The sequence below is a fragment of the Rissa tridactyla genome, chromosome 3 (genome assembly GCF_028500815.1).
Source record: "Rissa tridactyla isolate bRisTri1 chromosome 3, bRisTri1.patW.cur.20221130, whole genome shotgun sequence".
NCBI classification, from domain to species: Eukaryota; Metazoa; Chordata; class Aves; order Charadriiformes; family Laridae; genus Rissa; species Rissa tridactyla.
The window spans coordinates 92737940-92765443 of record NC_071468.1 but is presented as its reverse complement, the minus strand read 5'-3'; positions in this window follow the sequence as shown (position 1 = coordinate 92765443).

The following is a 27504-nucleotide window of genomic DNA, read 5'->3' as shown; positions in this document are numbered from 1 at the left end:
TGTTCCAGACCGATGTCTTCCATGATGGCACACTACTTCTGATGCCAAATCCTGGATAGTTTCATAGCGATTGATATGTCAATTCTTCTGATGCTCGTTAAAAGAATATTTAGTGAGACATTTTCACTACTTTATCCCTTAATCAAAAGTCTTTTACTCAGTATAGTACTTAGGGCAAGATCTTATATTCAAGTGTTAGAGTAAGAAGACAGGTTTTAACTATTTTCATGCTTGTGGAAAATAAATGACTAAATATGTATTTTTAGTGTCAGAAAATTAAAGAAATAGGCTAAAATTATCATCTGCAGCACTTCTGTTAAATCTGCTAAAACTTGTATTTTGCATAAATGGCTGTTTGAAATCTGTTCCTGAAAAACTGACGTAAAGCACAGCTAGTGCTTATTTGTACCTACCATCATAGTCATTATTAGTACAGAGTCAATATTGTGTACTCTTGAACAATGTAGCATAAGCTATAGAAACAATTTGGTGCCTTCTCTCCATTTTATGTATATAGCACTTAGAGTCCTCTGCTTGCTTGTTGGGGAGTGGTACTAGGTACAACCTGTATTTCTCACACTCATTTTTGTGTGGTTTTTGTTTGTTTGTTTTAGTAAGGAACTGTAATAGAAGCCTTTGGATAATTCTGAAACCTCTAAATTATGGTCAGTGTTCATTATTCGTCTTTCATTTTTAAATTATGATGTCCACTCAGGCCACTCTCCTCACAGGAGAGTAGTTATAGTAGTTACAGTATAGTAGTTATAGTTCATATTATGCAGTTCGTATTATAGGGAGAGGCAAACACAAAAAATATCCGTTTACATCCATTATTTCAAAAGGAGAGACTGGTCCTATAAATGGTTATTCATAAAAATACCAATAGTGACTTCAGTTTTGCCCTTTGTCTGTCACTAAAGATGACATAACGGTAAGGGTTGTAGTATTACAGCAAGATCTAGAAAAATATTTAAGACTTAAATATCCTTCAAGAATATTCTGCCCTTACATATTCTCTGTCAAAGGCTCCAACCATGATTCTATGATTCTATGAACAGAAACACACTCAGAAAAAGGGCTGCTGTGACAGCATCCCATCCCCAGCAGAACGCTTACATTTCAAGAATACCTTCACAAGATGAAGACCTGGACTGAAATAAAAGATCCTGTTTGAGACAGCCGTTGAGGCTTGAAATTTAGTTTGTCTTCTGAATTAGGACAAAACCAAAATGTTTCAAATATTTTCAGGACAGGGAATTGCAGTGAAACATCTGTTTTCTGATTAGAAAGGTCAATGTCTTAATTCATGTCTCTTGCCACTGGAAACAATCCAAAATCTGCCCTGAATGCTTGAAATCTCCCACTGTAAATGTTGTCAAAATCAACATTTCTCTGCAAGACATCCTGGCTTTGATGCAGCTGCTTGTTTTGATCAAAAGCAAACAAACAAGTTGTCAGACCTGCTGACTGGTTATAGTTAGAAACAAACTAGATGGAAAAGGGATGAGGAGGGGACGGGAACTTTAATATTAGCAGTCCAGCTTAACTATTCCCCATGAGAAAGTGTGTAAGTGGGGAGCCAGGGCCATAGACAACAGTGATTGACTCTGGGGTCAAATTCCGTAATCACTGCAGTTGACTTCCTACTGCATGAGACTTCTCCTGCTGCTTCTAATGAATCATAATTCCCTCTTAAGCTTTATAAAATACACATACTGACACATGGTAACTCATGTTTATTGTTGTAATTTGGTCATACAAACAAGGGCAACTTTAGTCAATTGAAAGTTATTACCAGAATGTGTCAAGCACCAAAACAAATAGCTAGAGCTGAGTACGCTTTTTTTTGTGTATGTGTCTAATATACAATGGCATAGAATAACTGCATGGTGAAATTTTACTGAAAAATGTAAAATTAGATTTTATAGAGGGCTCAGTGGGGTAACACATTCTTGGATTTTATTGAAGCCTAACATTGTCCTCAGCTTCTCAGACATAGTATGTTTCAGTGACCACTATATTATTCCAAATAACTATTGTGAACAGATTCTGGCAAAAGCTTATATATCATTTATAGTCCTCAGCAAGCCAGTATTCCCAACAGAATTTCTCAGTTTCTCCCCATTTAAAATGCCTTTGTGTTTCAATAAATGTTGAGTCAGATCTACCCAGGTTATGCAGGATATTTTATGAGAAAGCATGTGCATTGAGCTAACAAAATCTCAGCACTTGATTAGAGGCAGAGACTGTTATGCAATGTATTCTGCTAAATTTTAATTTTACGAGTCTTTTTTTAAAATTTTTTTTTTATAAAAAAATTTTAATTTTACTAGCCTTTACTAGCACCTCATATGAGCCTGCATTTCCCTCCTTATAAAGTGCTATACATAAATTTAACAATGGCACCAATGACACTGTCTCACTTGAATCATGATTACCTGATTTTTTTGCAGCACCAAGCATTGTGCTTTGTACCTGTCATTCTAAATATTACTAATACTGTGTAATGCTCTGCAGAGGACTTTGTTTCTCAGTCAGTGTCCCTGCTGCTGTGTACAATAAGGCTGAACAGGTTGGGAGAACAGGATGGAGTTTCAGCTAGCCTTGGGAAATGAGATACAGCTGTTTCCAAGTTTTATGAATTTCTGAGTTATGCAAGCAATTTTTCATGACACACATAGCCTCATGGCTTGCTTTCTGTGTGACCCTGCTGGAGCAGAAGTAAAATTTTCAGGGACTTGGATGATTTTGGCTGCTGTCAGTAGGCAGAAGGGAATGATTCTTTTGAGATAAAGTGGCAATAATAATCAGGAGCATATCACAGCCAAATGCCAGGCAAAGAACAGGCATCCTCCTCCTGTTTGTTTCCGAGAGTTCTTTGTATCACCAGTGAGGAGGCAAAGCAGAGAGGAGACAAGGATGGCGTTAATTCTTAACGTGCTGAATATCTGTTTCAAGTATCTTGCATTATGTAAGGTTCCAATTCTGGAAGTCCTTACACAAGCTGAAGTTTTACAGTAAATTCAAGTATGTATGGATAAAGATCTGTGATACTAGACTGCCCTGTGTATCTGTGTCCTCCTTGTGTTGGTGCTAGGAGAAACTCTGCTTGTGGTGGCCCTGTGAGGTGCTATGCCATTTTCTCTGTGCTGTGGAAATCTGTGTGCAGTGACATGCTGGCATTGTATTAATGCCCTTCAAACCTCCACGGAGCCTCCTTCTGCAGTCTCTGACAAGCACTCTGCTGGAACAATGCCTATGACAGTATAAAGGGTAAATATTAGACTCAGACTTGCTTTTTCTGATAGAAGGAACTGCAGTTTTGCTTAACCGAGTTTATCACGGGCAGTGCTGTGTAATGAAACACATCTGTTTTCCCTTTTTAGTCTCCTTATATTTTCAAAGTATGCAACTTCTTGCACTGAAGCCATTTAAATTCTAGTTAAAGGAATTCCCCTCAGCACAGCTTGACCTAAAAGACACTTGTTCCTCTTCTTTCACGTTATTTTCCATTTCCCAGCTGCCCTTCTGTGCAGGAACACCAGGAGGAGCTTCTGGTTGTTAGGCTGCAGGTGGCGAAGAGGAGGAAAATAAGGCAAAGGCAAGGGAGGGGAGGCAGATAGCCGAGGCCCTTGTGGGGCAGGGGTGACTCTGATCCGGCAGCTTGTGGAAACTCTTAGCTCATGAGCCGGTCTCTTGCTGCTGAGACAGCCTCACGCGCTTTTCCTTTGCCATACACACTGCTTGCCAAGGGCACGCAGCTTTGCTTCCAAGAGGCATTTGCTTTCTCCCATTTATGTTAAATGTTACGAATGAAGAAGAAAGCAAATAGAAGATTTTTATTAACTGTTTAAGGAGAAAACTGTATTTGCAAAAAGCCCAAATGTATTTTATATTTTGCTCTGTTTATATATGAAAACATTCACTAGTTTATTTTTAACACATTTCTAAAGCAAGCAAACAGTAAGTTGTCTTTGGAAAGACCTCATAGACAATTAAGGAAAACTTTCATTAACGAAGTTGTTTGACTAATGCTGAGATTAAAGGGCAGGAAGATGCTGTGCTCCTGACACTCAGCTTTGTTTGCACAACAGGCTTCTGTGTTGTGGTGCAGTGCTGAGTTTGGGGGGACTTTATCAGCCATATATGGGGACAACAAGAAGAAAACACCAACATTGGCAGAAAAGCACATTTCTACAATGTAATATGACAGTCAGCCTCAATTCTTTTGCATAAGAAAATACCACAGAACAGTTAAGGTCAGAGATGAAACCACAGGTATGTGTTTGTGGTATGTTTTAGGCAGATGTGAGCTTCTTCATGAGAACAGTAGCCAGACATCATGTAAGAATGACGGTTCAGCCTGAGTCCAGGGTAATACGCCCTGCTTGACAGTAATGGCCAGACTGGAGCTTTAGAGTTACCAGTCTGCAGTGGCTCCACATGCTTGGCATACTGTCAAAGTGACCTTGCAAAACAGCATATAGATGTACTCTTACTCCAGGAAATCGTAGATGGCACTAGCTGGGATTTTGAACCTAAGGCCCATATTCTGCCATTAGCTGTACACTTAGAAGTTCCTTTCAAATCTAAGAGACTATTAAGCTCTCTGTGTCTGCATGATGTGTGTTTGGAGAAAATACTGGTCTTTAGTGGCCTGCCGAAAGAGAAGTCCCTCTCTCCGTTATCTGTCCCTTTAAATATTCTCCTGCTCTCTGCTGAGTTCCTATTAAAGTTTATGCCTAAAGTTTTGGCTACTTCAAATTCACTAAATTTCACTTTTGGAAAATAGGTTTTTGGGAGCCTCAGTTGTGCTTGCATTCACTTGAAAATCTTACCATTATTCTCTGTGTGTCTTAATACTCTGTGTCAGGCTGCAGAAGACAGGAAAGTCTTTGCAGGTATATAGGACTTTATGCATATGCCTGTAGGAAATATGGTATTCCTACATACCCCTATCATAGAAGTAAATACCAGTGACACTCCTACAGAATTTTCCTGACTGTATATTGCTTCAGCTACCACTCAACTATCTTATTTAATGCATAGTTTACCAACACATAAAAACGGTTGCTCAGAAACAGTTTGTATTCCTGTCTTTACCCTAATTGTAAACCCCCTTTATTCATGCTAAACCACTAGCAAAAATATCTTCCTAATCCTGTGCTATCATCTTCAATACAGAATGTCTTTTAAAATTATTGCTCTGGGCTTTTGTTGGCTTTCCGTAGTTCTAATTATGCTGTTTTCTCTTTTCTTACCCACTGATAAAAGCCATTAAATATGCCATTTCTACTTCTTGAAAATGGAAGTTGGTCTATTTTGCTTGGGACACTGTCCTCTTTTCTGCTGAAACAATGAGGCTAAGGAATAGTTTAAGCCCCAGGCAACACCATTATCATCTACATAGTGCTTCACTTTGAAATGTCTCTTTCTCCACTGTTCACTGTTTGTTTCCATGCCTACTGTGTGCATTACTGACAGGAACCTGCATCCCCCTGCAAAAAGCATATTTCATTTAACCACCCCGCAGTTTCCTCTATTTCTCATTCTCCTTTATGCAATACCATTTGTTTTTAACTGCATATTCTAAATCCTATTCAAATGACCTTTCCCTCTCTCATCAGCTTGGAAATTGAAATATGCCACAGTCCGATAAGCTGTTCCATGCATGCAGCTGGTCTCAGATCTGCTTAAAAACCACCACGTGTTTGTCAGTATCTTCACGGGGATAGTGAGCTGTACCCTCACAAAACAGTTTGATAGCTGGTCCCAGCATCTTGGGCAGGAAACAATTCTATTTCAAAAAGGAATGAGAGTCTCTTTAATAACAAGTTATTAATACTTCTACTGAAATAGTTACCGTGATAGGGCAGGACTTTAGCCAACACAGGTACCCAGACCTCAACGTCCCACTGCAGACAATGGGTCCAAGCTGAGCTGACTGGTGCTGCCACTGTCATGAGACAGACAGAAGCAAGGGACAACCCTAGCCTTTTAGGCTTGACCCTGTGTACCATGGGAGCAGGTCCCTGGCGTCGCAGTTATCTCTCTCCCAACCAGTTCCCTACGCTGGGAGCTGGCACAGGCTGGGTCTGTTCCCAGCAGGTAGTTTGGGCACTGTCACACTGTTTTGAAGGATGTTTGACCATGTAGGTGTGGCAAACTCATGCCCTTCGGCCAAAGGATGGGCTCTGGAACTATGTAGTTGTAGTTCCAGAGGCTATGTAGTTGTTTTTCTTTCAATTTTATTGTATTTTTTCTTTCTAACCTGTCTTTCAGCCCCCAAGTGAAGAAGGAAATGCAAATCGCTTTTCTGTTCATTTTCGATCCTGTTGCTTTATCAACAAGTTCTTTGTCTTTCTCTCACATGAAAGAAGTTGTACACACAGCTTCCGTTTATGTTGCATAGATATAGAATTGTATGTATTATTCCTAGATGATTTGCTTGTAATCCCTTTGAGTATCCATGCAAATATGCTGGGTTATTAGACAGTAATACTTTTGTCAGCTGGAATATTTATTTACAGCATAACAAACAGTGAAGTGTAGCTGTGACATCAGTGCTTGGAACAAATGAGCCATTAAGCAAGAAAGCAGCCTGACCTTCCCTATTTGCACAGTACTGTTGTCCCCAAGGCTTCTGTATTTCCATTTCCAAGTCCCAATTGCTGACTTCTTATCTTAAAAGCTGTAGCCATAATTCTGGAGAAAAGTAGATGGACTATAAAAAACGCACTTACTCCAATGTAATTCTTCTTCATAATAACTGTACTTAAGAAATTGATGGTTGAACGGCATTCTTATTGCACATGCAGTCAAAGTAAATTATAGCTTAAAATGTAGACAACTATGAAGTGCTGTATGCTGTATGACTGGACAAAGATATTTATCATGTTAGATGGTAATTCGTAGAAAAAACTAGTAAACAATATGTGATCCATATGTGATAGTGGCTTTCCAAACAGAAAAATTAGCATATTTCTACTCCTGCAGCCAGAGCACAAGAAGCTTGAACACAAAATGAGAGAGCAAGAGGAAGGGTAATTTTGCTTTGGGTGGGCTTCTGTTGGACAAGACCTGTTCATCTGCATCTATTGCTTTGCTTAGTTGTATTCCTTTTCTCCACCTCTACTCATTTTTTGTAGAACTGGTAGCCCTTTGCGTTGGAAATTTTCATTAACAGTGAGACAAGGGGAATTTCTGTATGGCGAGGACCTTGGAAAATGTGGAAAATGACAAATAGTTTGTATCATCCATCTTTTCATCAATGCAAATTCTTTACAGCTAGTCTTCCTCAAATTCTTTACAGCTAGTCTTCTTCTAAACCAAGCGCTTATAAGACTATCAAAAACCCCATTATTTATGCATCATAAAAAACACAATTTTTGTCTGTAAAGCCAACCAAGTCTTGATTGCTTTTGATCCATACAGAGAGGTTTTTTTAAATTCAAAACTTTACTCAATGCAAAAATAGCCACATTTAAGAGGAAGTATACAAAATATACCTAAGTTTTATAGGAAATACAGATTCTTTTACACTACTTGGTGTGGTGGTGGTGGAGATAAGGTGGAACAGCATTCTTTCAAGGCTTATTAAAACTGAAGTGGAATCTGACAAAGACTTGCTGTGAGATAGAACTGCACAGCCAAATCTGCAGCTTGACCTTGGCAGAAACATATTTCATGACTGTGGCTGATAACTTACTTTCCTTCCTTCTTTCTTTCTCTCTCTCTTTCTTTCTTTCCTTCTTTCCTTCTTTCTTTCTTTCCTCCTTCCTTCCTCCCTTCCTTCCTCCCTTCTTCCTTCCTCCCTTCCTCCCTTCCTCCCTTCCTCCCTTTCTTTCTTTCTTTCTCTTTCTTTCTTTCTTTCTTTCTTTCTTTCTTTCTTTCTTTCTTTCTTTCTTTCTTTCTTTCTTTCTTTCTTTCTTTCTTTCTTTCTTTCTTTCTTTCTTTCTCTTTCTTTCTTTCTTTCTTTCTCTCTTTTTCTTTCTTTCTTTCTTTCTTTCTCTCTTTCTTTCTTTCTTTCTTTCTTTCTTTCTTTCTTCTCTTTCTCTCTTTCTCTCTTTCTTTCTCTCTTTCTCTCTTGTTCTCTCTTTTTTTCTTTCTCTCTCTTTATCTCTTTCTCACTTTCTTTTTCTCTCTTTCTCTCTCTCTTTCTCTTTCTCCTTCTTTCATTATTTGCTAGGTCAGAAAGCAAGCATGATATTTCAAAATGCCTCTTTGCAGGAAAGGAAATTTATACTTTACTGAACAAAACAGAATCATATGTTCTAGAAGCTAAAGGGTAACTTGGAACTTTTTACCTTCCATTACTGTGTCAGCCATCATAACTCTTCCACTACCGTAATTGCTTTGCTAGCTCTCATTTTGCCCAGGAGAGTGTATGAAATATAACCTGCAGCTCAAGGGGGAAAGTACTCCTTTTCAGTTTATTATGAGAATGCCAGTGCTCGATCAAGGCTGCCTCACTAACTTGTCCCTGAAGAGAAGAAATGCATCTCCTCTCTCCAATTTTCTCTTTCCTCCCTTCCCCTCGATACATTTATTGAATTGACATTTTTACTCTTATTTAGACAAGCAAGCTCAAATATAGCACATAATATCTGTTTTTCATTTCTGTGCCACATCCCCATCTGAGGTAAATCAACAACAATCTGCTGCTGTCAGCAAAGCTAAATGAGTCTTTACTTGATAATGATCCAGTTTGTTGTTTTTTTTAAAAAGTAAATAGGATAAGGGTCTAGAAATATGAAAAATTGAGAGCTTTTTCTTGTTCTTATGTTTTTGTCTTTATAATGCTGCTGTATTCTTTGTAGATAATTTGTATGAAAGCACTTATGCTTTGAGACAAATGCCATGTATTCTTCTGATAGATCTTTTTACCATAGTTATTCATGAGCACATCTGTCTCAGTAGCACTCATATAAAAGCACTGCTGTTTGTGAAATCTGCATTAAAATACCAGGGCACCTGGGAAGAAGGAAAAAGGAGGAAGGGCCTTCTAAAGTCTTTTTCCAACTGTAATGACTTCATACCGTATCATGAGTCATATAGAAAAAAATTCCCTTAATTTATAAAAGGACACAATATAAGATACATAACATAATGTGTGTCTTTGCTTGTTACAAAAAAGACATGTAATGAAAAAGATATTTGTTGGGAGATACAGTTGGATTCTATTGGGATAATGCATTAATTTTACAATCACAGAAATTAGACCCTTAAATTGGGTGACATATGTAAAAGAAGGCAGGCTAGAGAATCAAACTTTGCAGGAAATATTCATGTGCTTTGTAAAACGTCAGTCCACCATATAGCTTCAGTGGTCTGAGTTTTTCATAATAGCCATTGAAAAATAAACACACATACAGGTACAGAAAAAAGCATCATATTAGATGTGGAAGATTATGCTGATAAAATGTGTGGTATGCTTTTGTTTCAAGTAGTATGATAATTTTTGTTCCTTTTGGAAGTATTTCTTGTGGTTTACATTATTTATGTGTTGCTGCTTCTAATTCTTTGCTCCCTATAGACAAATTCATACTTGCTGGCATACCAGGGCACATCGTCTCCCCTTTTCACATAAAATGTTCTTAGTAACTTGTATACTGTGATGGGGAACAGAAGCAGAGATGCAACCACTCACAATCACTTCACCATGATTCAGGGAAATCCTACATCTCCTTGTTGGCTGCTTTGGCTTGTCATCTCTATTTGCTAAATCTGCGAACAGGCACTGCAGGAAAAACAATATTCGTCTCAGTGAAGATTTCAGCAAAAAAAGTCTCTTGGCTTTTGTCTGATGATATTTGAATATAGTACTCCCAACCCAAAGCATGTCTGTCCAGTGACTTTAAAGAGTTGCTCCTAAAATACATGAAGTAAATCCTGGCAAGTGTGGCCAATTTAAAGCTGAGCAGGAAGGTGCAGACGAGGTTTCCAGGACTGGTGGTGATGATACCTGCTTTGTGCCAATGACTGGGGAAGATATTAGCTAGAGAGCTACTATGCTTCTATCTAATACACAAAAGCAATCTAAGACCTTCTGGCATGGTGTTCCTCAGGTAGGACCTAACCTTCAAGAGTGGTTTACAACTTGGTTTGCTGTCAACATCTTCCCTCTGGAACATACCAGTCTGACTGTTGCACGGATGTGGCAATTGATGTTTCATTTTCAGCACTGATGTGAGAAGAGAAGAAAGTATTTCAATTGCATTTGCTTCTCATAAAGTAAATTTACCTAGTAGCCCTCATAGAAAATAACTGCAACAAGCGCTTGACCTCAACAAGGAAAAGAACAAAGAAAGAGATGTAGTTTCATTAAGTTCATTTCTTCTGGAAACATCACCTGGTAATAAATTTTATAATTTTTTAAAGAAGGTTCCTTCCAGTCCCTGTTATCCTGATCTGGTCTCTGCTGAGGCCTTATTACTTTCCTGTCTGAGGAAGCTCAAAGTTAAAGCACGCTCTTCTGTGGAGCAAAAGTGCCTCCTTTGTGCTCAGTACTAGAAAGCACTCTCCCTCTGTTTTCCTAAATGTCTATTCTGAGCTGCATTTCCAAATTAGGTTTACCCTCAAACCAAAGACCCATATGAGTCAAACCCCTGTCCTGGATCCCTGCCCTTTGTTGTGACAATTTCAAGAAATTACCTCTAGGAAAAAGAATGAGTCCAATGGAACTTTGATATTAAGGAGTAGCACAGTTGGCCAGTGGTTCAAAATCATGATCAGCAATCTGTCTTCCAGTCAGCACTGAATATCACTCATGATCCACAGGTGAGGAATATGTAGATGCTCACATGGAAAATCACCTGATTATGGTCATCAGCAAAGTATTTCAGGTCCACTGGCACTTCAAAAAGGGGAAAAAAATATTGTACTAGAAGCAATGTTAGATTCCTGCTTCTCAGTAATACTTTTAACAAGATAAACTGTCAATAAGTAGATAACGTTACATCATAAAAAACGTCTTAAATTTATGGCTACATTATAAGCAGCCAGGAGTGATTGCCAAATACAGTATATTAACTGTTTAACTGTAAATCAACTTTATAGTTTGCATGTGTTAAAACCGTTTCTGTTAAACTACAAATAACACTTGAAATGTCCCCATTTGGCAGTAACAAGGGATGATTTTCAACCAAGAGAACACTGGGCCAAGTGAACAAGTTCTGAAGTACATTTTATATTCCACAAAAGCTCAACTGAAGAGAAAGTGGTGAAAGTGTCCAAACATAGGACACTCATGGGTTGGTATACTGTTTAGTTAATGTGTTTGCTTTCCAATAGTTCAATAGTTTCAACATATATATTGTTTCAGTCTGGAAGCAATAAGGTTCTTAGGTTTAAAAGTTAAGATGAAAGGAAGTTGTACCTTTTCTCTGGACCCCACTAACTCAATATTATTCGTTTATCTGTGTGGAAAGATAAATTTTTGGCACACTTTAGTGAATGGAAAAATATGTGTAAAAATGATAGAGATATCCAGAACCCGAATGGATTTTTGTATAGGATTATACGCAAGTGCCTCTGCTTAATTCAATTAGATATTTTGCAGTTCATGAGAGCTGTTATACAGATTTACATTTTTAAGGGAGTGTGTTTAGAACCTAAGTTTCAGTATCTTAGTTTGTTAAGAGAAAATTTAAATAAGTTTTCATAATTTACATAACAATCCAAAATGGCAATGAATCAGCTATTTAATTTAACTTCTCCTAGTATATAAACATAACAGCTTTGCACAAAGAAATGAAAAAGAGAGGCTGTATAGAAAGTCTTTGAAGAAGAGAATTTAACAAAGCTTAATTTGGCTTTGGAGAAGATGGCTTAGAAGACATCCAAAGACACACATTGGAGAAGTATGTCTCATTGTTCTTTTTTATGCGTGTGGCAAAAAAACATGACCACCAAGAACTGACTGTGCCTTCCTTCATGAAAATGCAAAGTAAAAAGCAAGGTAAATATTAGAATAAATAAGAAAAATAGACAATATTCAGGTTGAGTAATTTCTGAAAGAAAACCTCTTCAGAGCTTCCCATTATGTATGAATGAGCCTCGAAGATGCCTTTTCTCTGTGGTCCTGCTCCTGGCTGTGATATATCTATGCTTGGTAAAGTGTGAATTAACATGTAGCTCCTGCTGACACATTGTAGATAGTGTAAGAGTCCATATAATATCCTAAGAGAGCACTGTTGAAATCCAGAAAAAATGTGTTAAATGAAGAATGACTTTGTACATCTGGACTATTTCAGGAAGAGATGTCATAGGGGTCCTTAAACCAGTACAACTGTATTTTCAGGCATCAGTGCTAGTGAGATAATTGCAGAAACTTAAAGGACTGGGTTGTTTCATAGTCTACCAGTGAACTGTTTGTGATTTTCAACTACGTATTTCTTCCCCTGACCTTATAGCAGCCTTCCAGTGCCTAAAAAGGGCCTACAGGAAGGATGGGGAGGGATTCTTTATCAGGGAGTGTAGTGATAAGACACGGGGTAACAGCCTCAAACTGAAAGAGGGTAGATTTAGATTGGATATCAGGAAGAAATTCTTTACTGTGAGGGCAGTGAGGCCTGAGGAACAGGTTGCCCAGAGAAGTTGTCAATGCCCCATCCGTGGAAATGTTCAAGGCCAGGCTGGATGGGGCTTTGAGCAGCCTGGTCTAGTGGGAGGTGTCCCTGCCCATGGCAGGGGGTTGGAACTAGATGATCTTTAAGGTCGCTTCCAACGCAAACCATTCTGGGATTTTGGGATTCTGTGATTTATAGATTTTTCAAAAAACACTTTGAACTTCTTGAACAAAATATGTGCATGTTGTTGCTGTAAAACTCAAGACAGTGTGCTGTTGTCAAACTAAGCGTGACTTCGAGAGCTGTGACAGGTACTTGATGGGTGCCTAAGGTTCTGCAGTTCTGAAGACAAGAAGAAACATATAAATTCAGAAATTTAAACTGTGGACATCAGTATTTCCAACATTCACATCTGAACAGTGAGCTGACCCCAAAGTCATGGAGCCAAACTCAGAGAAGATTCAAATAAAGTTCTGGAGTAAGATACATTTTCTGTTGCATCACAGTCTCAGGATGTTTATTTTAATATTTTTATTTGAGATTCAGTAAGTTTTCATAATTACAGAAAACCCCTATCTTACAAACATACAGCAGAATATGGAGTATTAACCTCTTGAGACTGAAAGATTCTTACTCCCATGCCTCTGTGCAAGTTAAAACACTGCGAAAGTGTCTATCAAAACATGAGTCATCTCACCATAAAAAGCTACCAGATTAGTCTGGCTTGATTTGTCCTAGGTAAATTCATGCTCTGTCTTTCCAACCACTGTCTTTCATGTATTTCAAAATGGCTTCCTGGAGGACATAGGCCACAGTCTTCATGGGATAGGCTGAGTAAGCCTTTATCTTCCTGATTTCCCCCTTGCCCTTCTTGAAGATGGGTATGATATTTGCCTTCTTTCTAGTTGTCAGGAAACTTCTGTGATTGCTATCACCTTTCAAAGATTATTGAGAGTGGCTTTGTGATGATATCTGCAAGAACCCACAGGGATGCATCTTGTCTCATCCTTGTGGACTTGTTCATGTCCAAAGGGCTTAAGTGTTCCCTAGCTGTTATCTTCCTTAACAGTGACTGATACTGCATTCCCACAGATTCTGCGGTGCCACCACATCTCAGTATTTCCAGTGATGTCATAGATGTCTGACTGTGCATGGACTCTAATTCCTCCTACTTATTTCTCATGAGCATGTATTTGTGTACAGACACTTGAGGCAGGCTCCAGCTGTACCACCTTCACCCATTTTGCTTTGGGCACCATCATTGACGCACCTAGTTTAAAATCCTCATCACTAGGTTAGCAAAGCCAGTTGGCAAACATGCTGATATCCCCCTTTGTCAGATGGATTTCACGTCTCCCAGGAATTCTCATTCCCTGGACATAAAAGCCAACACTTTGCCTGCCATGTCAGCCATACAGACAGGTGTTGGTCTGCAGGATGCATCCAGCCCTGTGTCCCTCACCCTAGCTGGTATTGCTGCTTGGTCCATTCAAAGTTCCCCTTGGTGATGTCATTGTTTCCTACAGAATGAGTTGCAAAATGTCTGAGGGTGACAGGCTCTTTCCACAGCTCACGCATCTTTCCACGTTGCAGCACTTGCCTCTCCCATAGTGTTCCACAATGACAGACTCCCCTCCCGGGTGGTGCTCCACAATGTTGCACTCCTCTCCTGCAAAGTGACTGTCCAGTCACCGCATAGTCAGGTCAGTGAGTCATAGTCAGGTCAGTGAGTCAAAAGCCTCCCAGAACAACATCTATATCATGTTCTTGCATGAGAGATGTGCAGTATGGTTGACAGATCACGGCGCTGTTTCTTCTCACATACCGTCTGTTCCTACCATTGCTGCAAGAGGAAACAGTGTCACTCTAGTGTGATTTTAACTGCATGTCCTCTGCTAGCTTTCCTAATCACAGGTAAACTTCAGCCTTTCCTCTTTTGTGCGCAATAAACAAGGACATCTTGCAAATCACTTTCATTATGTTAGTGGCTTTTTTTCAAAATTTGTGTGAAGAAAAAGTACAAATATTTTCTAATTGGTTGCTTAGAGTTCCTTATGGCACCTTAACAAACTAGAGATCCAAAATTCTGTCATATCCAGATTTACTGCCTGAAATACTAAAAAAAAAAAAATCCATTTAATGATTCACGTATTTTGCAAACAGAGTAAAACTACAAAAATGAGCCAAACAAAAGAACAGTTAGCAGATGCTAGGCTTATGGTGTACAACACACAAATATTTTCCTTCTGAGGGCACTTCTATTATTTACAAAAGAAAGTTTTGAAAATAAGTGGTGGTAAGCTTCTGGGTTGCTAAGAATTCCTAAAGACTGAGCTAAAGATTTGAGTTTAGTCCCCATAGTAACTATTTGGAGGGGGCCTCACTTTTCTTGCAATCAATTTAATTAGGAATTTACTTCACTGAAGGTAAAAAGCCCCATGTAAGAAATTTAAATGTATTCCTACTAGGAGTGATCTGTGAAAATGATAATTGGTTTTGTGTTGTTATAAAGCTCGGTTTAATAGGTAGACTTTCATGTCAAACCCCAGGTTTCTACAGATTTATTGTGTCAAAGTCTCTGTAGGATTCACAGAAGACCAACTTCCAACTGTGCTGACAATGAAGCTTCCCTGTGTTTATCCATGCGATTGTTAGCAATTATTTGTGATTCTGCCATTCTGCAGTAGGTGCTGAAAGAGTAAAAGGAATGACATACAAGCACCAAATACCCATCTAATTTCTCCTCCTTTTAAAATAATTCTCAAAAAATAATAATGAATAGTCATCAAGGATCATCACAGCAAATAATAGTTCAGAAGGTCAGAGAAATACAAAGCTGCAAAACCTAGAATGTGTAGCCATCTGTTCCAGGACTTGCAGTCTATTGACCTGTATATACATAGAGCCATTTGGACAATTAACAATCTGTATGAATTTAGGAACAGGAGAGCGTGGCCAAAATAAATAAGTGGAACAGCTCCATGGCATTTGCAGTAAAGGTCTTCGGAAGCTATTCGAGAAATGCATTTCAGTGCATGCAGCTGAACACTGACAGCAAAACATACACATCCCACCAATTCACATCCTTGCAAACAGCGCACGAGGGAGAAGATTAACGATAAAACCCTAGAACAAACACTATTGTGTGTTGGCTGTGCAGGAACAGTTACAGGCATGGAAAAGAGTCTGCTCTGACACCACTGATGTGAGAACGAATCCAGGAACAGTTTAGCAAGAAGATTTTCCACGACTCTGAAAGGTCTGCAACATCCCACAGCTGCAGCATTTGTTTGAATAGACACTTGTTTTCTGAGTGAAATTGCTTAGTAAAAATGCTGCGCAAACAACAAAGGCCACTAAGTTTATATCAGAGATTTGTAGCCAGGGTTCCTTACATAGCTGAGCATCCACAGCTGTGACAGCAATCAAGTGCGCAAGGTTTTCCTTTCCTTGGTTAATTCTGTTGATGAAATTGTTTCTAAAGCTTGGAGAAGTCAGTAGAAAGCAACTGGGAGTAAGGAAAATGGTCACAGACTCCTGGCAATTAATAAAACAGAGCTGAAATGTAAACAGCACAGTGTAGGTAGAGACATTTGTTGCTAATCTTCCTGTGATTCTTCAGTAAAATACATAGCCTTTTTCCCAGGGTAATGCTCTGAGGTAATGGTTTTAGAAGTGTTTTTCCAAGACCTAATGCATCAGAGCAGAGACACATGGGCTTGTAGCATAACTGGTGAAGGAGGTAATTGACACGCTAACGATGGCCATGCTGCATGGCTGAAACAGAGGTTCATGAGCTCATCACAAAACAGGTAGGAGAAAGAGTGTTAGGAGTCCTGAAATCTACTTTCTTCTAAAGATACCTGGCTTTTTTGGCCTGAATGCTGGTACCATTCTGATGGTTCATGCAAAGGGGGTGGAAGAAGGACTGGGGAATGGGTCGGTGAAATACTCAAAAGTGTCACATTGAATTATTAAAACATTGTTTTTTGAAGTTATTCTCTTTCCTTTTTGCTATCCCCAGTGTCTCTTCGTGCTTTTCACCTTTTTCCCCTCCTTCAGTATTTAAGTGCTAGTCCTACTACCAACACAATTAAATGCAATGCAAAAAGGTCTATTTTGTGCTTCAAGATGACAGTAGTGGTGCTAGGAAAAAAAACCAATCTCCTCAAATCTCCATTGCTACATCAGGTATATAGTCCAGCAGGAATATTCTGTTTTCCCATACCTAGGTGGTACTTTCACAAAACCTTCACAAACACACGACCATATGGCTTCTCTCAAACTGCAGGGATGCCAGCACAGACCTGCCCAACTTCTTTTCCACGATCTCCTGCTTTGATCTGCAGCCTGAGCCCCAAGTGAGTGTCCTATTCACTGCCACATATCTAGGAGCCTGGGTAATCTAACCCTTACTACTTGAGCACTTGATTTTGGGTTAGCTTTGCCAATTAATTTCTTTAGTTCTTTCCATTGTTCTTAGTCTTTAAAGACTTTGCTTCATATATCCGCCTATATTTAATATTTCAGTTTTTATATGATCACCATTTATTTCCTCATAACTTCCTGGTTCTGTATCTCTCCATTATGTTCTCTTTTTAGTTTCCTGACACTCTGCCTCTTTGCTGGTATTTTATGAGAATGATTTGTTATTTATGTAGCTCTCTTACCTTCCTTTTTCTTCTAACTGTACCCTAGGGCTACATTCTGTTAGAAAACCTTTTTTTTCCTAATAAACAGTGTGGATGTTGTTTGACGATTGGGTACTAGGTGGATAGACATCTGACACCAAACACTGGAGACAGATATCGGATAAATTCTAGGAAGAAGTTCTGCTGGGATTAGCAAACAGCCATTCTACACAAATCCCTAACAATTACTACCTTGCTTCCAGTATCCACAGGAGGGACCTTAATTTAGTCCAGCAAAGTTAGAAGAACTTTGGGAAAGTTGGCTTTAATATGTTACAGAAGATAAATTTTATATGGTTATTATTATTTAGTTGTTAGTGTTATTGTTCTTGGCCTTTTGATGCAGGTATTTGGAGAATTTCACAGTTTTCTGTGGAATTGAGGAAAGGCTCAGTAGACTGATTTCCTCTTCTCTTACATTTATGCAAATAAAGAACAATGGAAGAAGAATGGCCAGTCAAAATTGTTCTCAGGACTGAAGAGGAAACATTGGAAGCAAATTTCTTTCCTTTTGGAATGACTCCTTCTCTTACAACCCTGAGGAAAACTGAAGTCAAAGCAACATTGGCATATTGTGCATTTAAAAAACCTGTTCTAGTATCACTGTACTCTTCCTTTCTAAGCTCAATGAAGTTGGTAGCACACTCTGTAAGCCATCTGCCAGTTGAAGATATCACAAATGTTAAATTTTGCCTGGGAATGCTACCTCTTGTTCTTCTTTCAATGAAAATCCAGGGCAGAGCCAAATTTTAAGATTTCTGAATTTTTCCTGTCTCCACTTACTGTAGGAGGGAGATTAGGATTTTAACCTTCTGACTATCCCTTCCTTCGTGCTATCATGTAGTTTAAATATACAACAAGTTATTAAATTTCTCCCAGCTACTTTTATGCTTGAGCCAAATAACTTTTGTTTTATGAGAAAAAAAAAAATCTTTAAGAAAGACATCCTGTCTTGATTTGGAGAAGAAAAAAGATGGGAAATCCATCAGACCTCTCCTAGTGTACTAGAAATAGCCAGTGAGCTTCACTGTTATAATGTTTGGTATTTTTACCTGAAGTAGCTGAGCTCGGAGCCCTTCCATCACCTTTTTACCTCTCTCTCTTAGATTAAAGAGCCATATTGAATTTGGTTATATCCCTTAAAGAAAATCATGATTCCATCTTTCATGTGAAATAAGCAGGAAGCCTCTTAGCTCTTCCTGACAGCGTATCAAATTGGGAGCTGTGGATTAATTTTGTTCAAGTCTGCCATCCTTTCTGGAGGCACTGCTTTCTCCATTCTATGTGTTTGCTCTGTTTTTCTAGTTTCTTGATTTAGAACTTTGTACTTGGATCTATTACAATGGTAATTTTTTTTTGACTTTGCAAAATCTGTACTTACTGCTTAATAAACAAGTACTTGAGTTCATGGGCAAATCACCGTCTATGTCTGATGTGTCATCTTCTCTATTTTCCTTTCAACCGGTCTCAATGTTATTGCCAGAGTTTATCAGCAATGATTTAGTATGATAAACCTGTGTAGTTGTGTAAATGCTGTATAGAATTTGCTATATGAAATGCTCTTAGGGCCTCAGGTTTAGTATCAGTCCCTATGATGCTATGGTAGAAATTCACTGATTCCCTAGAAATTTATTTATTCTTATTTGTTTTTATGTTTCCGTTAATAATACTAACTATACTTGGTAGTGTTGTCATCTGAGCAAAATAACTTTCCTTAACTGAGGTTTATGTCTTTAACAAAGATGACAGAGACACAGAAAAGGCACTTGGGAGCCTCTGACTGTAAATTTTCAGTGATGCGAAGCCAGCTCAGTTTTTGCATCATTAAGCAAGAAAAATGAGGTACTGATTTCCCACGACAGCTGCACTGCCCTTGTCCCTTTATTCCAATATTATTAAGAAATATTTTGCCAGCTGGGAAGGAGGGAAGAAATTGAGGTGTTTCCAAGTGTGAAGGAAACCCAAGTTAGAGGAAAGCCATCTTTATGCCAGTGATACTTCACTGCTCTCACAGAAGGTATTTTGGGCAAGGCAAAAGTTGGAGCACGCTGCATTCCTCCAGCCTTTAGCAAAGGAGCAATGCCTATGTGATAGTCCCAACAGAACAATTTTTAGCAACCTTTACACTCAAAAGTGAACCAAGCTGGGGCTGGCTCTTCTCTCTCACGTTGCTTTTCACCATTGAGCTCATTGGAGCTGCTTTTGATTTATACTGACATATACGTGAGGACTGAAGGTACAAATGAGATTCTCATAAATTCAAGCGTGACTTCCATGAGTCAAAACTAGAGAACACAGCCCTATAAAAGGTACAAGGCCATCTGGAGGGGCAGATTTGAAACTAGATGAACTACTCACCTATTAAACTTGATGGAGAGTGGTTCCAGAAAAAAATGTTAGCTTGTCAACATCCAGGGGAAGAACTTGGTCATTATGCATGTTTTTGAAGGGGCCAAGTTCAGTACTAGTTATTAACATTTACAATATATAAATGCTACTAATACAGTTGTGTAGTGGACTGAACTTTTTTCTAGTTAATTATCTTTAACATATTTTAATTATTTTCTCTATATTTCCACCTACTAAGCTTCATACTGCACTTAACTTGATTGGGTTTTGCATCAGAAATTCCTCCTGTCTATTTTGGACGTGAAAAGAACATAGATGTTAAGCTCTGTGAAAAAAAAAATTAGTCTTAAGTAAAGGTGACCTTAAAGAGCTATGGAAAATCACTGCTTCTAGGGAGTCCATTTCAGTAAAATATGTCATGACATTTTACCTTGCATGTGCTACCTCTTCACAGTGTTGAAGCCTGGCATAGCACTTGAACATACTTTTTTCACTGCATCTGGCCCCTAAATTACTCCAAATACAGGCTTCGTTGTGTTGTAGAACACAGAGCAAAACCTACTGCCATTTAATGTTAGAGACTAAAATATAAACTATAAATATTCAGAAATATAAATACTCGTATAAAATTACTCTTTTCCAAATGGCTTCAACTTCACTGGCGTCAGCTGTAAAGTCTGCTTCCCTCCTGTATGCTTCTGGAGTATCATCGATGTTATAGATCATTCATAAAAGGGTGGGGATTGTGCAAAAATCAGGTGCAGGCATAGTTCTTCACTAGATCTGAGCATCTGAAACTCTTTATTGGTACATTTAAATTTATTGTTAAGGAATTTTAATGGCTAAGCAGCCCCTTCAGCGTTCACAGGATTCAGAGAAAACTACTCTGAAGCAGAAACAGAAACACTGAAAAGAGAGGTTCTTTACGCAGACCTTTACACAGCTCTTATTTCTTTGAAATGTTACACTGCTGTCTCACCAAAACTTGGCAATGAGGTAAAAAGAGAATATTAATAGGATAAGATAAATCAACGATGAAGAAAAAACTGAAACCCCCCAAAAAATCTGCATTTAGAGAAATCCATTTTTAAATTGTTCAGCTCTGCCCTCAGATGCTTTTCAGAGACGTTTCCTCTCAAGACTGCAAATGATTTTGCAATTAAATCGTCTTTATTTTGAAATGATGAAAACACCCTAAATGAACTCAGTTCAACACCAGCACGGTGCAGGAACGGCTGCTGGGCCCAGCTAGGCACGCTTACAGGGTGGGGGGCTCGACCCCGCTCTCCTCCCTTGGGAATTCTGCTTGGTGTCTCAAGGGATGCCAGCAAGTTTGTTCTTCCTTGGCCCACACTTGATGAAACAGATACTTCAGAGTGCTTATGCTACTGCACTTCTCTCTCAAATACTTTCTGTGGGGCCCCTCCATCATGAATTTGACCAAAACAACCAATGGCTTAAGAACGAAAGCTTTGCTAGGACAAAACCCTTAGAAGTTCTTCCATGAACTCTGCTAGTAAAATTTATTTTAAAAAGTCCTTCAAGTTAAAATTCTCTTAAAAATAGGGGGTAGAGCAGCTACCCCCTATGTACAGCAACTAAGGTACAACATCTTTACCTACAGATACAGAAAATGCAGCTGTATTAGGTCTTATAGAAAGCAAATATGGTCATTCAAATGCACACCCAGTTGTTTTTATATTCTTTGTTCCATTGCTACTAATAATTGTGTTCCTCCCAAGGCTATCTAGGAAGACAAATGATTGTATCAAGAAGGGTTTCTACAGAAAAGGGATACAGAGATGAAGAATTTCTGTTAATACAATTTATGAAGAGAGAGGTTTTACAGGTGTTCCATATTATACATTTGGACTTCCAAATCTGCACCTAATATTTTTTCTTTCCATAGTGAGTATGGTAGCTTAATCTTTATCCAAATATCTTTAAAAAGAACATTCTGATTCACTTGCCAAAATTGGATATGAATTTTGAAACAGAGAAATTGTTCATGTTTGCTGAAAGAATTGGCACCCCTTCTGCATTACTCTAGGAATGGTTCCTGCACTAATAGGCTGAGAAAAGGATGAAACTTAGTTTTAAAGAAAAATCCATTTATAAAAGGTGATATTTGTTTATCTTTTAGTGCTTATTAAGCAGAAGTGGCTTTGTCTTTCTTTACTGAAATTAATTTTTTCATTCATTCTTGTCTAGTAGTGCTTAAAAAAAAATATTGATTTTGGCACTCTCCATCCTCTCTCCGTAGCTCGTGGAGAAGAGTGTAAGCCAAATTGAGGCACGGTATGTATATGATATAAGCAGCTCCCTGAAATCCAGTGTAATGGCCTGAGTGTAACTTGATGGGCTGTAGATGCAAAGGGTACAGAAGAACAGGCCGATGGCAAGAACAAAAGTCTCTTCATTTCATAGCAAGTCTTTCTGGCTTTGAGGTAATAATAAATAATCTTGACCCTTCAGTAGTGTTTAGCTGTATGCTGGCTGGTCGTGCTCAGAATGTGGTCAGCTTGGTCCTCTGGGAGCAAGGGCTCAAAACCGTAGGAGCGATGGTGAGTTCAGCCAGAAGGAAGGATGAGGATCAGGACTCCTGCCAGGGTGCTGTACCATCCAGAACTGGCATGGTGGGCTGGGGTTTTGTCTCATGGTGAAAGAAAATGGGTTTGATGACAGTCATGGACTGTCTGAGGGATACCCTTTTATGGCAGATCTGCTGTGTATTACTTCACACCAGCAGTGATGTTACTGGGATAAAATATAGCATTTCTAATGGTATCTACATCACAACAGCAGACCAATGTTTTTCAAATAAGACTAAGAAGCTGTGTAACAGATACCTGGCTTCCTTTAGGAGCGGTGCTTCCTAATCCCTCTTTCTTGATCCACTATTAAGGAAATAAAACTGTTATTTTAAAAGTGTCACAAGCACCACTGTATTAGAATGTATATATACCCTTCAGAGATTGACGGATAAGTTAGATTGACTGGAGATTTTTAATAAAAATAGGCACAGAAGGGGAAATAAAAAGATTTTGTCTTAAACAGAGCACTAGGAAAAGACTATCTGCCACCTCTGAATTTCCGTCCAGATCATTAAATTCCTGATTGAATCCCTGGGGTTGCATATTAACCCTAACAGCTGTACTCGGACTTCTGTTCTGAGGAAAGAATTTGCCTGTGACATGGAGGAGATGCGCAACGCAAGTCACCTCCAGCTCCTCAAGAGTGCACAGAAGTAAAGATTTTAAGTGATGACAAATTTAAATTGTTGCTAAATCATTCGTTTGAGATGTATACTGTGGCACAACATGCTTCTTAACTTATTTTAATTCAGATCAGAATTAGAATTTTGGAAAGCTGGTGGAGAACTCTGGGATTATTTCTTGAGATAGCCTCATTCATAGTCACACAAAAAATATTTAATATTTGATATCATAGGGTAAGCATATAGAGAAAAAATTGTCATTTTCACAAAAGAATTCTTTTAGTCACACTGTCACTGTGATTGGAAAAAACTTTCATTTCAGCTCCTGGTTATATTATTACCATTATATCACAGATTCACCAGGAAATACCCTGGGGTATTTTCTGTGTCTCCCAAGGAACTGTCAAAATAGAACTGACAAATGAGTGTTTCTATTTTTTTATTTCTTTTTTTTTTTTTTATGAAATGAAATAGTCAGGTGAAATAATCAAAAACTAACTAGCAAAAAACCTTCTCCTAAAAAAAGAACTTTGGGAAATTAAGTTGTCTTTATAAAAACTTCCTGTTCACTCTTCCACGTTCATTCTTCTGACTTTGATGAAAAATTGATGGTACTTTTTGGATGTTTACTATACTTGATATCACTCATAGTATTACTGTAGTATACACTTCACTCAGTTTCACTGTTCCATCAGATTCTGTTTTTTATTGTTTTCCTATTAGTCTTTTTCACTTGTGAAAAATGTATACAAGTGTGTGGTCATGTACAAGCCTGTTATGTGGGCCATTGTATTATACTTATTTCTAATTATGTGTATGGGGAGAGTGATTTCTCCCTCTCAACGGGTTATTCCTTCAAAGAACTATTTATGTACATACGAAAGAATGCAGTGATGCCTGCGGAAAGTGATACAAGCCGAAAATAATTTTGGTTTAGTGAAGGCTGAATAAAGATGAGTGCTTAGTTAAGTTTAGGTAATATTTTAATTTAAGGCTGAGTATGAACTAGTAATTAACTTTAGCTTGAAACAATATTGAATTGGGGAAATATATATATTTTTGTGTGTGTGTGTGTGTGTGTGTGTAAATATATATTTAGGTTTGTAAAATCCTAAGATTATAATTTCCCTCCTATGCTTTCATCAATTAGGATATCTTTAGTAAAATTTGAAACACAGCCTACTCTGGTTACTCTAAGTTCAAATTCCTTCATCCAAGGTACATTCCATGAGTCATTGGCTACTTGGGTTAAATGCACCGTGTCCATTTTAGATCAGACATTTCTCAACCCCATATTAACTGTCAAAATAGTTTGGAAAGCCAGTTACTGGTAATGGTGTGCTTGGCAGCTAATAACAATTGCATAATCAGCTTTCATTTTCCATTGTCCAGTGATCTAATAGGAAGAGCGCTAGATGCCATAGGTTATCTTTCTTTCTTTTTTCTAACTATTTTCAAATTGTTATTTAGTAGAAAGTACCCTAGAGCAAAGGTAATAAATAACGGTGTTCTCAGGTACTTGCTTGAATACAGTTAGTAAAAACACATGTTTGTAAACTGTTTCCCAACTTGTGTCAGACTTCTAATTTTTTACAAGTCACACATGACCAAGTAGTACTGCAGACTGGGGATAAATAGTTTTGCTATGGAATAAGGGGACTTCTCTGGCAGCTTTGTGCTTGGCCTGTTTTGTCAGACAAGAGGCATGGGCTCTTCCCCAAGATTTTTCCTACTGTTCATAAACATAACCAGTATAAACATGCTATATGGGAGTATTCAAGGACAGGGAAATCTAACTGACATTCACAGAACAAGCAACCCTCAGATGAATCAACAGAGGGAGAAAGGTGTGAAAGCTGGAAAGCAAGAAAAAGAAGACATCATTGTAACACCATTTAAAGGTGGAAAAAGAAAATAAATTTTTAACAAGGGAAAGAAAAACCAGAAATTATATGGGCTGTTCATACATTGCTTTTCCCAACAAATACATAAAGATGTGAATGGCGTGGTTTTTTCTTGCAGAGGTATATTCAATTTGCTTCTCCTTTCTTTTCCCACTTCCATGTCTCCTTTAAACTTCATGATATGCCCTTAGGCCTCTTCTTCTCCTGTCTTTTCCATGCTTCCTCTACTTCCCCAGAGTACAGTCTCCCTCCATACTTTCTTCTTCAGATGCTGCATTCTAGAGGCTTGCTTTCATCCTTTAAGTCCAAGGTCCATATCCTATAACCTATCTCATACCATAAAAGCTGAGGCTTCAGAAGTACCTCTCCATTCAGCTATAGACATTTCTTCCCCTACCCCACCTTGTTGCCAGCAGTTAATGTACCTGTTACAGGAATGCACTGCATTGTTGAAACCTTCTTTTCTGAATGTAGACAGTAAGTCCTTTTAAATTGAAACCATCCCACATAACTGAATGTGGTCCTAAACAGTGGAATTCCCCGCTTGCATTCTGCTTATGTCTGATCTATGCAAAACTATTGCCTAAAATTCATTTATATTGCACAAGTCTTTTTGAAGTCTAAGGAATAAGTGAAATAAAACATAAGGAGACCTTTTCTTGGCTCAGAATTAACATGTTAAAATATATTTGGATGCACTAAGATAAACCACTCAAAAATTAGATTTGAAGTTATCAGGCTGGGAAAGAAGACAAAACGTGATGTCCACTGAATTAAACTTCTATTTTCACTCAGAATGTAGCTGGCTTAGGTCAACAATGGCATACTCATTTTGGGTAAGTGGAGAGATGGAACACAAAGAATGCACTGCCTAAAGTGGGCTTCAGTTCTTTATTACTAAATAAATAATAATAAAAAAAATCTTTCTAAGCCAAACCCAACCAAAAATAAACAAGCATACAGTTGAAACAAAGAGAGTATGCCAAACCTCTGTATTGCATTATGAATCAATCAGAGGCCTAGATGCATTCTAAATAAGGCAGTACTTAAACTGCAATATCTTCAGTCCTTCAGTCTTCCTAAAGTCAATCTTTCCATCTAACTGATCTGTCAGACAACTTCTTTTGAACGTTTAAAGTAATTGTTTAGTATTAAAAATTCAGTAAGAGTTCTTGCCTGTATTTAGCATCTTGAAGTATTATTTATACATGCACTCCTCTGTACTTTATTGTCACTTAGTTTAGTCTCTAATTAGCTTAGCTGTCCCAGGACCCATTTTCTGGCACTAATGCCAATTGGCAGAGGTTGACCATACTATTAAACTCCCTTGGTTTCCAAATCACATCTGAGTTACCTTTCGGGAATGGCCTGTGGCCCATTGTAACTCCTGATCTGTGTTAGGGAATTGTTATTAGATGTTCCTGGCAAAAAAAAAAATTAAAAAAAATCCAACAAATTATTACATTTTAATAGCGTAGTCAGTTGAGTTCCACTGTCTGGTTCTCTGCCATAGCAAACAGACATGACTGAAGAGTACTAGAACAGGAATCATTGCCTGACTTACATTGAGCAGACATAAGATTTTCAGAAAGAAGAGGAAAAATTTTACTTCTGAATCAAATAGAAGCTGTGCTAGCCTATGCACTTTAATAGTTTTTTATGTTAGAAACCAAAGAAAACTTGGAATGGAAGTAACAGCAGAGCTATCTATTCTAGCTGCATTTAATTTTTGTGATTCAACACATTTTTGGTTGGGTTTTTTTTTTGCTTGTTTGTTTGATATTTTGCAATGCTCAGGATTCACTTAAAGCTGCAGATCTGTTAAAAACCAATGTGCTAAAGGCAATAGTGGAAATCAAACTGAACTGCAGCCTTTCTACTATGATTTCTTCTTGCAGAATCTCCAGAATACACAGAACTTTACTTGTTTCCAAACCCTCCTGCATCCTAAGATAAGGTTCATTGGAAAAGCAAACAAGCCTGTTAAAAAACCTGTCCACATGGCACTTCTTTTTTGAGCCAGGTTGTGCTGGATGGTTTGCTTCAATTTTTCTAACGGGTGTTGAAATCACAACTGGTTCTTGAATACCTTGTTATGAGTCTCCTCATGCCCTGTGCCTCATTGCTCCTGCCACTTTTCCAGAACCAAGTCAGTTACACTTGGTTTAGCAAAGACCGGCTCTCTCTTCTCTTGCTCCTCAAACTTGGCATCTTTTCCATCCTGTTCCTCCTGGTAGGGTCCCCGGCCCCTGACATCTGCCTGGGCTTACTGCTACACTTGACCCTACCTTTACACAAACTGGCCTCAGTTTTCAAGCTGGATTATATCAGTATCATCTTTTTCTTTGGCTCTTACAAGTGTTAAGTGCTGTCCCAAATCTTAGAATCAGAACCCTAATCCTAATGGCCAGTAGGTCATTGAATTTAATGATGAATTATCTGGATTTATATGTGGCAGTATTTTGAATTGGCACAAACCTTCAGTAAATATTTTCCAGCTTTCTTAACTGTTTTGCAAATGACAAATTTCCAAAAAAGTCTTTTTAAAGAAATGTTGATGCAATTTAAGTGTTTCTTAGAAAGGTTACAGGTTACACACACACACACACACACAAAACACAAACAAGTCCCCCAGGAGACATATTTTGTTGTTTGAGAAGCAGCAGGTCTCCCAAGACAGAAACCCTATCACTATTATATGTTTAAATGATGTAGGAACAAAGACCTTAATGCCAATGAAATAAATTAATGACACCTTAATTTTTGAAGTCATA